We start from the raw sequence: 14302 nt of genomic DNA, 5'->3' as shown, positions 1-14302 counted from the left end.
ACAAGTCAAAGGTGTCCCAGGGGATATTAAATGTATTTATGAAGAAAATTCAAATAACCTCATTGATTTGGTACAAAAATTAATGAGGGGACGGACTATGGCCAATGATGGGACATTATACTCACACCATATATTTGGATTAGGAGAGGGTAGTAAGCCATTTGAGGTAATTGGAGACTGGGGAAAGCAATGGTGGTGTGAAGAACCACCTAGCAGGTAGAGCTGCAACTGCACCACCAGCTCATGTTCTTGTGTCTGTAGCACCAGGATCAGGTGTAGATAGTCAACAAAAGGCACCAACATGTTTTTTTCTGTAAGAAAATAGGGCATGTTAAACAAAATTGTGATCATTACAAAGCCTGGTATAAAAAGAAGGAAGAACAGGGTGTGTTTCCAAAAACATAAAACGATTTGCAAGAAACAATCGGGGAAAAAAGGTATATGTACAGACATCTTACAATATTGGTAAATACAGTTATAAGGGCCATGAATACAAAGGAAAAGGGGATGTACATCCCATAGACTTTCAAACAACCTCACCTGTAAATTCAAAACATTTGGTAGAACAGGCAGAAGGGACGGCTAGGCAGCAATTATGAAAAGAGATTGAAAAACCTAAATATGTAGATCACTCAGACACAGAGGAAGATCACAGGCAAGAACATGCAGTGTGTCATATTGCATTTGATAATAAAGGAGAGGATGAGTGGCTCTTCTCACAATAGGGGTGTGCCCCCCTTCTCTATCTTTCTTGACTACTTTTAAAAGGGGTCAAGACGGATGACCATGGATTGATATCTGGGTAGAGGGGTCACTATGGAAAAATGTCCTATTAGACACAGGAGCAGCAGTATCCGTCACAAATAGACAGTTATCTGTGAATCCTATAAAACAGGTTTGTATTTCAGCACTTAATGACACAGAATGCTATGCAGTGAGTAGCCAAGATGCAGACATAAAATGTAACCAAGAAGGACAGACATGGAAGGGTGCATTTTTAATGCATCCATCCTGCTCAATTACCATTACTGGTATGGACATTCTAGGACCTTTGGGCATACTAATTGACTTGCCTAACAGTATTTTGTGGATAGGAGACAGGAAAGAAGGAGAGGGAGAAAAAAGTGCAGGTTGCTCTGCAATCTCTCTTCCTGAGAAATCTGGCAAGCATACAGGTTATGTGAATACAGACAGTTAGGATGTGTGGCAGTATTTACATCAGCAATTCCCAAATCTGTGGTCCAAGGGTCCCAGTGATTGTGGAAAACTAGAAATGCCAGTAGGAGTGGGTAGTAATCAGGATTATATACCTCAATTTCAAAAACAATATCCTATTTCTAAGGAGGCAGAAGAACATATGGAAATGTATTGCAGAAAAGGAAAGGATTATACAAAAAGGCAACAGTCCTACAAATTCACCAATCTGGCCAGTCAAGGAAAAAAGATTACATCCAATTACTTTCTGCAGTAGAAAGATGACTCCAGTAAAACCCGGCTACCACCTATGTATGCAGCAATTATTTGGTATTTACTGGGGTTTTACACAAACTGAGTATTCAACTGTATTTTCCAGTATTACAGTACAAACAACACACCAAGCAGTAAAAGCTCTGATATACAATTTTGAAATTGATAAAATCACAGACGGTATTAGTCAGGCAGTCTTTGCAAAATGAATGCCACTTTTCTGAATGAAAACTGTCACTATACAGACAGAGGGCAAATACTATTTGTCAAACTTCATGGGATATGAAGGAAAACAGTAGAACTGTTTAGAAAAGATAATGTCATCTGATGTGCAATTTTTACCATCTGATTTTGATCACTTAAAGGCATCAATCTTTGTGGATCGAGCACAATATTGGGACAAAGGCAGATACTGGACAGGATTTGCCATACTTCCAGAGAATCCACAGCTGGGTTCTCCTGAACCAGCCCAAAGAGCTGAACTGGAGGAAGTACTTTATGTGCTAAAGTATTACAATCCTGTTAACATTTTTTCAGATAGTGCTTATGTAGTAAATTCTTTAAGACTGCATATGGAAACCTGGGTAAGGCAAGGATTTGTGGATATTGCAGGTAAACCATTACAACATGCTAAAGTATTAAAAGACATATATAAAGTTATAACAATGTCAAATCAACAGGGACAGTACAGCATCTTAAAATTAAAAGAATATCAAAAGCCAACCAGTGAAACTTGCAGGTTAAATGTGTTAGCTGATACATTGGCAAAACAAGCAGCACAAAATGGAAAGGAACTTCCAGAATATGAGTATGCCAGTGTAGAAGTTAGTGCCTTAAAAGAGTTGGACTGAGAGTCAATAGAGGAAGACCTTGTAAATATACAATCACAAAAGGGCTTGAAAGAAGAAAATGATAAGTGCAGGCTAGCGGGTATACCACCAAATCCAAGGGGTTACAGTTGCCATACGTACCATTTCAGTTGGCATGCCAGTTGGTCAAGTTAAACCACCAAATACTGGGACATGTAGGAGCTAATAAACTATGGGCAGTTGTAAAAGACAAATATTGGAATCCAAATTTTAAAAAGGCCTGCAAGCTAATTGTAGAAGAATGTTTAATTGTCTGCAGGTAAATGCTAAAAACAAAAGGCCTCAGTTACATCAAATGCAGCCAGCGGATGGGCCATGGTATGCAGTTCAAACAGGATATGCAGGACCTTTGCCAACAACAAAGGGAGGTTACAGATTCCTACTGGTAGTAGTGGATGTTTTCTCAAAATGGGTAGAAGCAATTCCTACCAAAAAAATAATGGCATAAGCAACTGCAGAAGCTTTATGGAAAAATATCTTTTGCCATTGGGGTCGCCACGGGTCACAGAATCAGACAATGGCCCACAGTTTGTTAGTGATCTCATTAAACAAATGTCTAATTTGTTAGGCATACAGGAAAGGTTTCATGTACCATACCATCCACAATCTAATGGCATTGTAAAATGTATGAATCGGACTTCAAAAGAACGTCTAAAAAGGCATGCTTGGAAAAGGGCAATACATGGGTACATCAAATGCCTGGTATTTTAATGGGTATTCGAGCAACACCAACCAGCAAAACAGGAATTTCCCCATATGAAATAATGACAGGCTGAAAAATGCCAATACAATTATGATTTGATCCAGATCTACCTAATGGTAGGCCCATGTTAGAAATCAGCAAACATCAGGAATGGCTAAAACAACTTACTAGCATATGTGACTACAATGCAAGGAAGCAGGTGTTCCATCTAAGGAAAAAGTTACCAATATTATCAGCTGAAGAAAACCTTCCCTGTGGAACAAAAGTATTGGTAAAAATGTTCCAAACGGAAGGCCCATGGTCTAGCAATTGGCAAGGCCTTTTTGAAGTAGTGGAACAAACTGGACTATTAGTGTACAAAATCAAAGGAATAAAGAAAAACAGAAAAATGTTGGTATATAGATATCAACTAAGAATGATCAAAATAGTGGGCAATGTAAATCTGATTAAGTGTATTCTCTTGTAGGTTTCCAACAGAGAGAACCATAATGAAACTGACATGGTTTAACATGCATCCTTTTGGAAATCCAGTTTCGGATGATCAAAGGCAAAAATCAATCGACAATAGAAACTATAGTTAAAGGATTTTTTAAAAACAATAATGATTGTTATACTAATTATCACTGTATTGCTTAGCATTAAATTGTATTTACAACCTGTTAATGAAACCATAAAACAACATAAAAAAGAAAGTAAAGAAATGTGGAAAACTGAACAAGACTGGTCACCATCTTTTAATACCTTTTTGGCAAGACAATGTTGGTATGCTAAAGGCATGAATGTTTCTAATTGTTAGGTATGTAGTTTAATACCAAAAATAACAGGGGTCATGCCTCTAATACCTGTTGCACTAAATTCTCTTAGTAGTTGGAGAGTATTAATAAATGAGACAGGAGATCAAATCATAAATGTACAGTTACGTAAAAAGCAAGAGTACAGTTATCTGCTATAGGGAAAGGAATCACATTTTCAACAAAATGGAATTGTTCCAGTGGATAACTGTATTCAAACAATTGAAATGATAAACTTTCACAACCACATACCAGTATGTGGAGTATTTTTTCATGGCTTTCCTATTCTAATACCAGCTACGAGTCAGTTAATATTAAGTGACACAGCAGTATTTCATTTTTCACAAAACAATAAAAGCGGGTGTAAAAGCAATATTACATGTTAGCGAAGTAAAACAGATAAAAACTTTACAGTTGTACATGTTAAAACTCCTACTATGGGGCAAGTAAATGGCAGTCTGGTAAACAGCAGTGTTACTCTGTCAGATGGGTTATATTACATCTGTGGTAAATATGCTTATAAATGGTTACCAAAGGGATATAATGGCACCAGTTATATAGGGCTAGTGGTACCAGCAATGCATCATGTAAAAGAGTTACCAAAAGGAAACATTAAAAATGCAAAAAAGAAAATGGATATATTACCTGTAATTGAAAGTCCTGAAAATCCAGCAGACACCCTAAATGCATCACGTATCTATCACCAAAATCTTGATTATATACAATTAAAAGATATGGATTTAGGAAATGATGTAATTTCTGGAGCAGGTATTTTCCCCTTGGTATGGGGCTGCAAAAGCCATTTGGGAGCTGAGGAAACTATCTAAACTAATTGAGGTATTGGCAAATGCCACTTTCAATGCAGTCCTTCACATTACTGTCGAAATGACAGCTATATGAACTGCGGTTTTACAAAACTGAATGGCAGTAGATTACATACTAGCATCCCAAGGGGGTACATGTTCTCTAATAGCAGAACAATGTTGTACATTTATTCCACACAGAACAGAGTCTGTAAAAACACATTTAGACTTTATTGCGCAAGTGTTGCAAAATACTAGAAAAAACTGGAATGACGATTGGAGTGAGTGGTTTAGTAGTCTATTTGCAGGATGGACAGGAAAAATCATTATATTTTTAATTTCTATTATTGTTATTGTAGTGTTTGGTTACATATTATTTACATGTATTAAAGTTTACTTAACAAGAGCTAGTCAAGTTACTGTTGTCAATTGTCATAATAAAAAAATATTACCAAATAATGCTGAATTTGTCTCCCTGGTTTAAAATAAAAAGGGAGAACTGTTACAGTGTATTAAGGTTGAAAGTAATTCTGCTACAAATATGCAAAATAAATAAAGTATAAAATAAAGCTAGCTTAAATGTAGAAACAGAGTTTAGCAATATGTGATTAGCATCCATACTAAATGACTGTGCCTTGAAAAATAAGGAATCTGCTTAATGAACATGCTTCCTTACAGACTCAGTAAAATGTAAAAAAAAAAAAATTCTATTACATGCAAACATCAACAAACAGATGTTCCCATACAAAGTACAAAATGGAATACACAAGATGTTTCCTTAAGACAATATCAGCATTGTTTCTCTACAGGATGGAAAACAATTCTATTACATGATTTCCTGCAAACAGATGTTGCCATACAAAGTCCAAAATAGAATACTAAGAAAAACAGGATCTAAAAATACTATAAAAAAGACTATAGCAGATGACATTGTTAGAGGTATTTGTGTAGGAACACACTTGTTCCGAGGTAATATTGTATTTCTCACAACATCCATGCTGTTTGAGAAGCTGTAACAGTAGTGCACATGATTTGCTACAAAAAGTTATTAGTTACTGCTCTTAAAGTGACAGTTTGGTGTTGCATCAGTGTACATTCTGCAAGATTCTGTGGGCAACAGACTGTGAATGAAATTATAACTAGACTTCAATTTCAGCAGAATCCAGCCAGCAAGAACTTAGTGTCTTAAGAAGAATTTGGTTCCAGCACAGTAAGCAGCACCTTGATAATTATTTTTTTCAAAAAACGTATAAGATGTTAGAGGATGAGAAGACAAATACAAAAATAACATCTGTGAAGTTGGAAAGAAAGATATAAAAAGCCAAAAGTAATCTACATGATATGCTAATGGAAGGTCTTATCAACCAGGAACTTTTTGACTTTTTAGAAACGCCACATCAGACTATTCCCTCCATCAGTGGACCCCCCAAAATCCACAAAGGTATTCAAGAATGTTGTGGCTGGTCAAGGATGGGTTACTGAAACTTTATCAATATATGTGGAGAATGAACTGAAGACTTTCTTGTTGAATGCAACCACAGTACTACGTGATACAGGTGATTTTCTTACTAAGTTAAGTTCAGTAATGGAAGGAGTAACTGATCATTCTGATCTTTTGCTTGTCACTATGGACATCTGTAGCCTATTCACTTCAATTCCTAATGAGCATGGACTTGAAGCTATCAGAATGGTAGTGATCCGAGAAATCTCTACATCAAGGGCAGATTTATTATGTATGTTACTTGAAATGATCTTGGAAATGAATCTTTTTATTTATGGTAAAGATATATATTGGCAGAGATGGGGGGTAGCCATGGGTACCCCCTGTGCCAATAGTTATTTTAAACTGGTTCTCTCAGAATGGGAAAGGAACAAAATATTTAACCCTACCAATCCTTGGCAACATAGTATAATATATTAAGGCCGCTTTGTGGACGACCTTTTTTTGCTATGGAATGGTGGAGAAGATCAACTTACTAGGTTCATAAGATATTTGAACCAAACCACTAATATCTTAGTTTTGTCAAGACATTGGTCTTGGACTAATATAGATTTTTTAGATGTGAATGTCACACTGGGACAAGGACAGTTAGATACTGCCATATATAGAAAAGGTATTTGGAGGAATCATTCTCCATAAAAGTAGTATGCATCCAAGGCATGTGATTAAAAATATGCATAATGAGACAACACACATATCTAGACTATGCACACAGGTTTCAGCATGATAGAGAAACTAATAATTTACAAGGTTATTTGCAAAACAGAGGTTACTCCAAGAAAGATACCTCCATGAATACAGCAGATCTATGCCAACTAAGAAAAAATAAAGGGAGACCGTATAGTAGGAAGAAAATACTTGATACAGACACACAAGTAGATAATGTAAATAACAAAAGTACTACTAGATTTCTGCTTACCTTTACAACAGATAATTTACAGTTGTGCAATATTATAAGATAGCACTGGCCTATTCTAACTGAAGATACGCTGCAGAATATAGTAGGAGAAAAAACAAAGTTTGCATTTAAGAATAGAAAAAATCTGAAGAGATTGTTATGTCAAAAAGATGGGATTCCCAAACTAAAGACAGTGGACATGAAAGGAACCTTTAAATGTGGAAAATGCCTTGCTTGTAGCTCTATAGACGGCAGCAATTTTTTTCACCACCCTATCTCAGGTCTTGAATACCAGTTTTCATGCAGAGCCACTTGCAATACCAATCATGTGATATATTTGGCAACATGTAAATCGTGTCCGCCTTTCTATGTCGGAAAAGCTGATCAGATGTTTAAAAATAGAATCCAGAGGCATTTACATGATATACATAATAAAGATGAACATAATGCCCTAGCATCTCATGTGTTGCACTTTCCCACATACATTCAGTTTCAAAGTGATGGAATGTACGTATTTAGGGAATATACAAGGTGATACTACTAGTAGAACTGAAAGAAATGAGATTAAATGGATTATGAATGTCCAAGCCGATCGCGCACCAGGTCTCAATATAGTAGTTCCATTGAGACCTATTTTGAAAGCAAGAAGACCAATGATTGGTTGAGGGAGAGGTGCAACTCCTGCCTTAACTGCTAATTGGATGTAAGCTTTTTATTGAGAAAGAGGGTGATGGCTTGTTACATAAATTTTGATAGGAAGATGTATTTTTTTAATGTTTAATTGAGTCCCAGTCTTTTACACGATCTGAAGAAGGTTTACTGAAAGCGCTTATCTTTTGAGAAGGGATTTTTCCCTCTGTTGTTTTACCACCGAATCTCCATACAATTGTATCACAAAACTTTTTATTTTGAGATAATAAAAGTGGTTTTAACAGCTGTGGTTGTCGAATTCAGACTTTTGCTTCATTACTTTGTTTTATCTGTACCACCTTTGGTAGTGAAAGGCAACTCTCTTGTTTTGTGCCCACTAATACGCATGTTTAAAGTAGTAAAACAACAGGATTTAGTAACCCAAATCCTCTTCCATCTTTACTCATATACAATATACCGCTTTTCATTGGATTTAATCTCTTTTTCTTTTTTTTAAGTTCCTCAAACTAAAATATTGTTTTTTAAACACCTTTATTGAATTATCACTTGTGACATAGGCAAATTTACATTGCAGCAATCAAATTGTATTAACAAATTATCATTAAACATTATGCTTGACATATATTGCTATATATATATTATACATTATATAAATTATTCAATTCCTGCCCCCTTTTTTAAACAAGAAAAATCTTTATTAAACCATGACTTATAACATAAGCAATCATACATTTATATAAATGAAAATCACACCAACACGATCCTAGTTGCAAGCATTTTACATCACAAACAATTCTGACACTCCCAGTTGCAAACATTGTACATCATTTATAATCTACTCAATCATCTTCAGTCCAACATTACATAGCTCATTTAAGGCCTGCCTTCTTTTAAACCTAATTCCTCCCTATATGTATTGTTCCCACATTTCTCATTTTTTCTATGTAGTTTGCTCATACCCTCTGCTAAAGATCTCAATTCCAGTTATTTTATCTCTGTTACTATATTTACTACTACTAATATAGTTGGTTTAGATTTTGATTTCCATTTTCTAATAATTGCTTTTTGGCAGCCACCATAATTTGACACAGAAGGACCTTACCATGTCTAGGCAATTCTGATTCTGTATCATAGCTCAGAAAAATCATTTCCCTCATCACACCAATCCACCCACCCACTATCGCCGAAAGTGCATCCCACAGGGAATCCTTAAAGTCTACTAACCCACCACAATCCCAGAAAATATGTTCCCAAGTACCTCTTTCTTCCCTGTCATACCTCCAACATTTACTGTCCACCACAGGAAAAATTCTCTGGAGTCTATTTGGAGTATAAAAATATTGATATAAACATTTCCAAACAAAAATTCTAAATCTTCTAAATTTTGTTACATGTTTGGGAGATGCACATATATTCTCCCATTGTTTCTTTGTGAATTGCTTATCCAGTCTCTCTTCCCAATCCTTTCTAACCTCCTCTGATTAATTCTTACATTCATCATGTAATATTTTACATGGTCTACTAAGTATTCCTTTTTTAATGGCAGCTTCTGTTCTGGATTCTACTAAAAACTGTATCAGTACTGATCTTTCATTTAGGACCCCCCCCCCCATTTCTTTCTCTTTACCTGTACTCTGGTATCAATGTTTGATAGGGAAGGCAATCTCTAACCTGCAGTCCAAATAGATTCTTGGCCTCTTTCCATTCTATTGCCTTTCCCTCTCTAGTTATTTGCTCCAATACTTTGGTTCCTTTGCCAGTTTTCTCTAAAAAAAAATCCAGACCCCTCTTACCTACTGCCTATATCCCAAATTGCAGTCATCATTATCAGCAGAATCTCCTTTCTCCAATCCCATGTTGGCTTATTTCTTAGAATATCTTCTACTACTTTATGGATATAATATTCTGTATGACTATTGTTATTCTCAAAGAACTGCATCTAAAATCCCAGTCTCCTTGTTTCTTGAGCTACCCCACATGTTTCGATATCACCACTTCTTACTGTGAATTATAGTTTTCTGCTTGTGCTATGTATTTGAGTCTTAACTATGTAACTCTGAAATAGCCCTTCAAATTGGGTAATCCCAATCTGCCACACCAGTATAATTTTTAATCCATACTCCTAAATACTTAATTTATCATATCCCCATAAATATGGATATTGCTGAACCAATTTGTGTAAGGGTACATAATTTACCATTACCTTTGTTTTAGCTTCATTAATTTTGTATCCCAAAAAGATATGAAACGGTCTAAAAATGTTCCACAACACTGTAATGTCTATTTTTGGTTTTATCCAGTATAAAATAATATCATCTGCAAATAGAGACAGCTTTTCTTGACTATGATATCAATTATATCCTTGAATTTCTGAGTCCCTTATTTTCTTTGCCAATGGTTCATAGGTGTGTACTAGGCTAATGGCCCTGGAGCCTTTACAAGCCTAGCCCACAGAATTACCCTGGCATTGTGCCACGCAACCTTAGTTTCCAGTGCCTCTGTAGAGTACAGCCACTGGAGTGAACCCTGGGGTGAATTTTCTATTTCCCATCCACTCATCAAGATTTCTTTTGAAGAGGGCTAGTCAGGTGCTCAGTTTGACATGTATGGGAAGTCTATTCCATAGCATGGCTAGTCTCTGGATTATGAACCTGTCCCTCCAGCATGTTCTGTTGATTGTGCTAATGAGGTTGAGGTCTCTGGAGTGTTTGGTGTGTAGGGATTGGGATTTCTTTAGATGTAGCATTTCTAACATGGGTCAGACATGGCTTTGTAAGTCAAGCAGAGATCACCTCTAATTAGGCAATATGAGACAGAGAATAGTTTGAGTTTTTTGAGTCTGTCCATATAGGACAAGTGTTTAAGGCCTAGGATCCTCTGTGAGGTACTTTTGCAGCCTCAACAGTTGTTGCAGGTGTCTAGTGAGATGATTGGTCTAATGAGGGAAGAGTAGAGACAGACAATGACCTCTTCCTCCCAGGATGCAAAACCCTTAGTAATGAGATGTGCCACACAGAAGGACTTTCTGACCACAGTGGCAGTGTGGTTGTCAAAAGAGAGGTTGCTCTCAACCTTTGTTTCCAAATTTCTTATAACACCTTCTGTGTTCAGTGGGCTACCATTGATGTGGTAGTTCATGGGGATTTGGCTTTTCCCACAGGGGATGACGACATTTTTTGGCATTGAGCTTAAGGTCATGGTTCTGACACCAGTCCTTGGTTTCAGTGAGGCCTTTCTGTAGGATGTCAACATCACCTGAGGTGTTAATAATAGCTCCCAACTTGCAATTGTCTGTGAACTGCATCAGCCAGAGACCCTTCATGTTGGCCTGGACTTCTGAGAAGTAGATACCAAACAGGAGATGACCCAGAACTGATCCCTATGGGACTACACTCGTGACTGGTCAGCAGTCTGACTTGGAGTCAGCTACTTTCGCACTGTGGGTTCTGTGAGCCAGTTTGCAACCCACCTAGTGATATAGGGTTTGTTGCCTAGCTTATTGAGTTTTTCTATGATTCCTGAGTGGAGAATGGTATCAAAGGCCTTGGCCAGATCAAGGTAGGCTGTATGAACCACCTTGCCTTCATCCACAGCTCTGGTGACTGACACAAAGAAGTCGACCAAGTTGAACAGGCATGATCTACCCTTCATAAAACCAAACAGTGTGGGATCCAGAGTTTGGAGATTCCCTATATCCTTGTTTATTAGGTCCATGATGATGCATTCCATAGCTTTGCATATCAGACTCTCAGGCTAATGGGGCGATAGTTCCAAGGGTCTGCAGTCACTCTTCCTTTGTTGAGAGGGATGACTATAGCAATGCACCATTCAGTAGGGACAAAGCCTGAGATGAGGCTGTGATTGAACAGGGCACACAGGTGAGGTGCCAGTTCCCTCTGTAGTTCATGTAAAACACATCCAGGGCTATTGTCAGGTCCCATAGAAGCTGTATTCTTGGCCTTGGATAGTGCTGTTTTAACCTGTGCAGCAGTAATACTGGGTGCCTGGCAATCTACTGGTATTGTGATTGGTCCTTTGGGGGTGGAGAAGGGTAGACTTGGCAGTGAATCTGTCATCCAGTATATTGGCAATATCCGTTGGCTTGGTATAGGAGGCACCATTGTGTAGTAGCTCAGAGCCATGGAGATTATTTACATAACTATAGAAGGCCTTTTGGCTGTCTTTACTATCTGCTGCAATTCTGTTTTCATAGCTAGCTTTAGAGGATTTGATGAGGGATCTTAACTTTTTGTTGAGGCTAATAAGGGAGTTTTTCCAGTCATCAGTTTCCTCCTCCTGTTGTAGAGTTTGTTTATGGCAGGGGACCACCAGATTGGCTTCCTTTTTTCGGAGGAGAGCATCTTGGTTCTATTGGGTATGGCGAGATCCACGGATTTGTGTACGTGTTTGTACAGTGCATTGGTGTATGATTCGGCAGTCAAGCAACTATTTTCCACTTGCATGGGTGCCGTGAAGTTAGCCAGCTCCGTCCTTAGGAGCCTAAAGTTAGCTCTGGAGAAGTTTTTCATGGTGGCTACCTTTGCATGGGGGGGGGGGGGTGCATTTCCAAAGTGATTAATTTGTGGTCAGATCTAACCAGGGAGGAGATGACTACTGGTGTAGAGCAATGGTCACCACCCATGTTAGTAATGACCAGGTCAAGGATGTTTTTACTTCTAGTGGGGGTGAGAATGAGATGGTCCAGGGGATTGGAATTAATGAACTCCAGGAAACATTGGCCAAGTGTATTGGTACATGAGTAGTTTTCCCAGTTAATGGAGGGGTAGCTGAAGTTGCCTAGTATAAGAGTGTTAGGTTGGACCCTAATATTAACCAAAGTGCTTAGGAACATGGAGTGTGCGTCTTGGGACATGGTTGGGGACCTATAGCAGGTTGTGACCTGAATCGCTGTCTTACCCAGTGTTAGCTGCTCCTGAAATATCATGGATGCATAATGTTGGGTTACCAGTCTGGAGGTGTGCTCATCCTTTATGAATATGGAAACCCCACAGCCATTGGAGCTTCGGTCCAAGTTCTGGGGCCAAAAGGTGTGAAATGAATTATAGCCTGGTAGTGCAGGGATGCTTTCTGCTGCCTTGAACCAGGTCTCTGTTACAGCACAAATGTCGATGTTCTCCATTTTAAGGAGTGCTTTGAGCGACTGCATTTTGAGATTTAGACTTCTAGCATTGAGCAGCATGCCCCTCGGTTTGTAGTTGTTTGTAGCTGCTACAGTTGTAATTTGGTGTTTGGAACACCGTCTAAAAAGGCACTATAGGGTTGGCAAGAGCCCTGGCCAGTATCCAGAAGCCCAGGGGTGACAGCTGCAGGCCATCTCTGACAAAGCATCAAGGTCTGTCAATCATGTCATCCCAGGCAGATACTGGATCCCCTTTAGAATGACACCAGAAACTTAGACAATTGTTGAAATCAATCATTTTCTGCTTGCACTGTGGTATCATTCTGGGTGATGGTAGGATGCTGCTCAGGGCTAGGTATGTACACACCTGGGCTACATAATCCAAGAGCTCCTCCGTGTCTCTTTTCATGTAGTCCAGGGAGGTATGTTTCAGGTCATTCACACCCACATGTACAATGACAGTGTCATATTTGTACCTGTTGAGGGACCTGAGTGCATGCATTATATGGTGGATCCTGGCACCTGACAGGCAGCTTACTACTACTTTCTCCTTATTCAACCTAGTGAGTGGGACATCAGTGTGCCTCACTATTGAGTCACCTATGACTAGTGTGCTGGGTATGCTGTTTTGCCTTAGGAGCTTTGGTTGAGTGGCAAACTTGAGGAGTTGTGTGTCTCATGATGTGGTGGTCGAGAGCATTTCTGCCTTGGAGGTCTCTGCTGTTTGCGTAGATTTTTATTGGGAGCCTCTGCGAAGGTGGGTGTGTGGTTTGTATTTTTAAGTGAAGGCAGTACTGTTGTGTGTTCTGGAGGGCTATGTGTTCTATGTGGTGTGGTGCAACTGTTGACCTTCTCCTCTTGACCAGCTATTCCAGTCTTAGCTGGGAGTGCATGGCTTCTAATTTGGATATACAAGTGCATCTCTCACAAGTCTGAGTGTTGGAAGGTAAGAGGAGAGGGTTGTTGGTGTACACGAGGAAGTTGCTACATTGCCTCAGGATGGCCAAGTTCACCAGGTTAATAGGAGAAAGCAGAGGGAATCTTTAGACATGCCTGGAGGGGTGGGCATTAATAATAAGTACTGGAGCTGTTTCCTTGTAGAACGTTTAGTGCTGGTAGCACTTTTGTGTGCTACAATAATTGCTATAAGAAGTCTGATTTGGTAAAGTGCTAGACTAATAAGCTAGTAAAAGTGCAGGAGAGGAGAGCATTAGCAGATCTACAGGAAAATTGAAGAGCAGACTTTGGCAACTCTCAGAAGCTTACAAACAGTCCTGGTACAGCAAATCTGTATCTGGACTAGACAAGTTACAGAAAAGGACGGAAACAAGCGCACCTCGGGCTTTTAAAGCAGAAAGTTGAAAGAGATGGAAACATTGCCCAAACGGCCAATGAGCTACAAATTATTGGCCAGCAACCACTCCTCTTGTGGTAGATAGGCTACCTAGTGCTTACCACTCCCACTGATGAGCTAGAAGG

Source organism: Protopterus annectens, chromosome 16.part0, assembly GCF_019279795.1.
Source record: "Protopterus annectens isolate FY-2018-M chromosome 16.part0, PAN1.0, whole genome shotgun sequence".
Taxonomy (NCBI): Eukaryota; Metazoa; Chordata; order Ceratodontiformes; family Protopteridae; genus Protopterus; species Protopterus annectens.
This window is presented reverse-complemented; position numbering follows the sequence as displayed.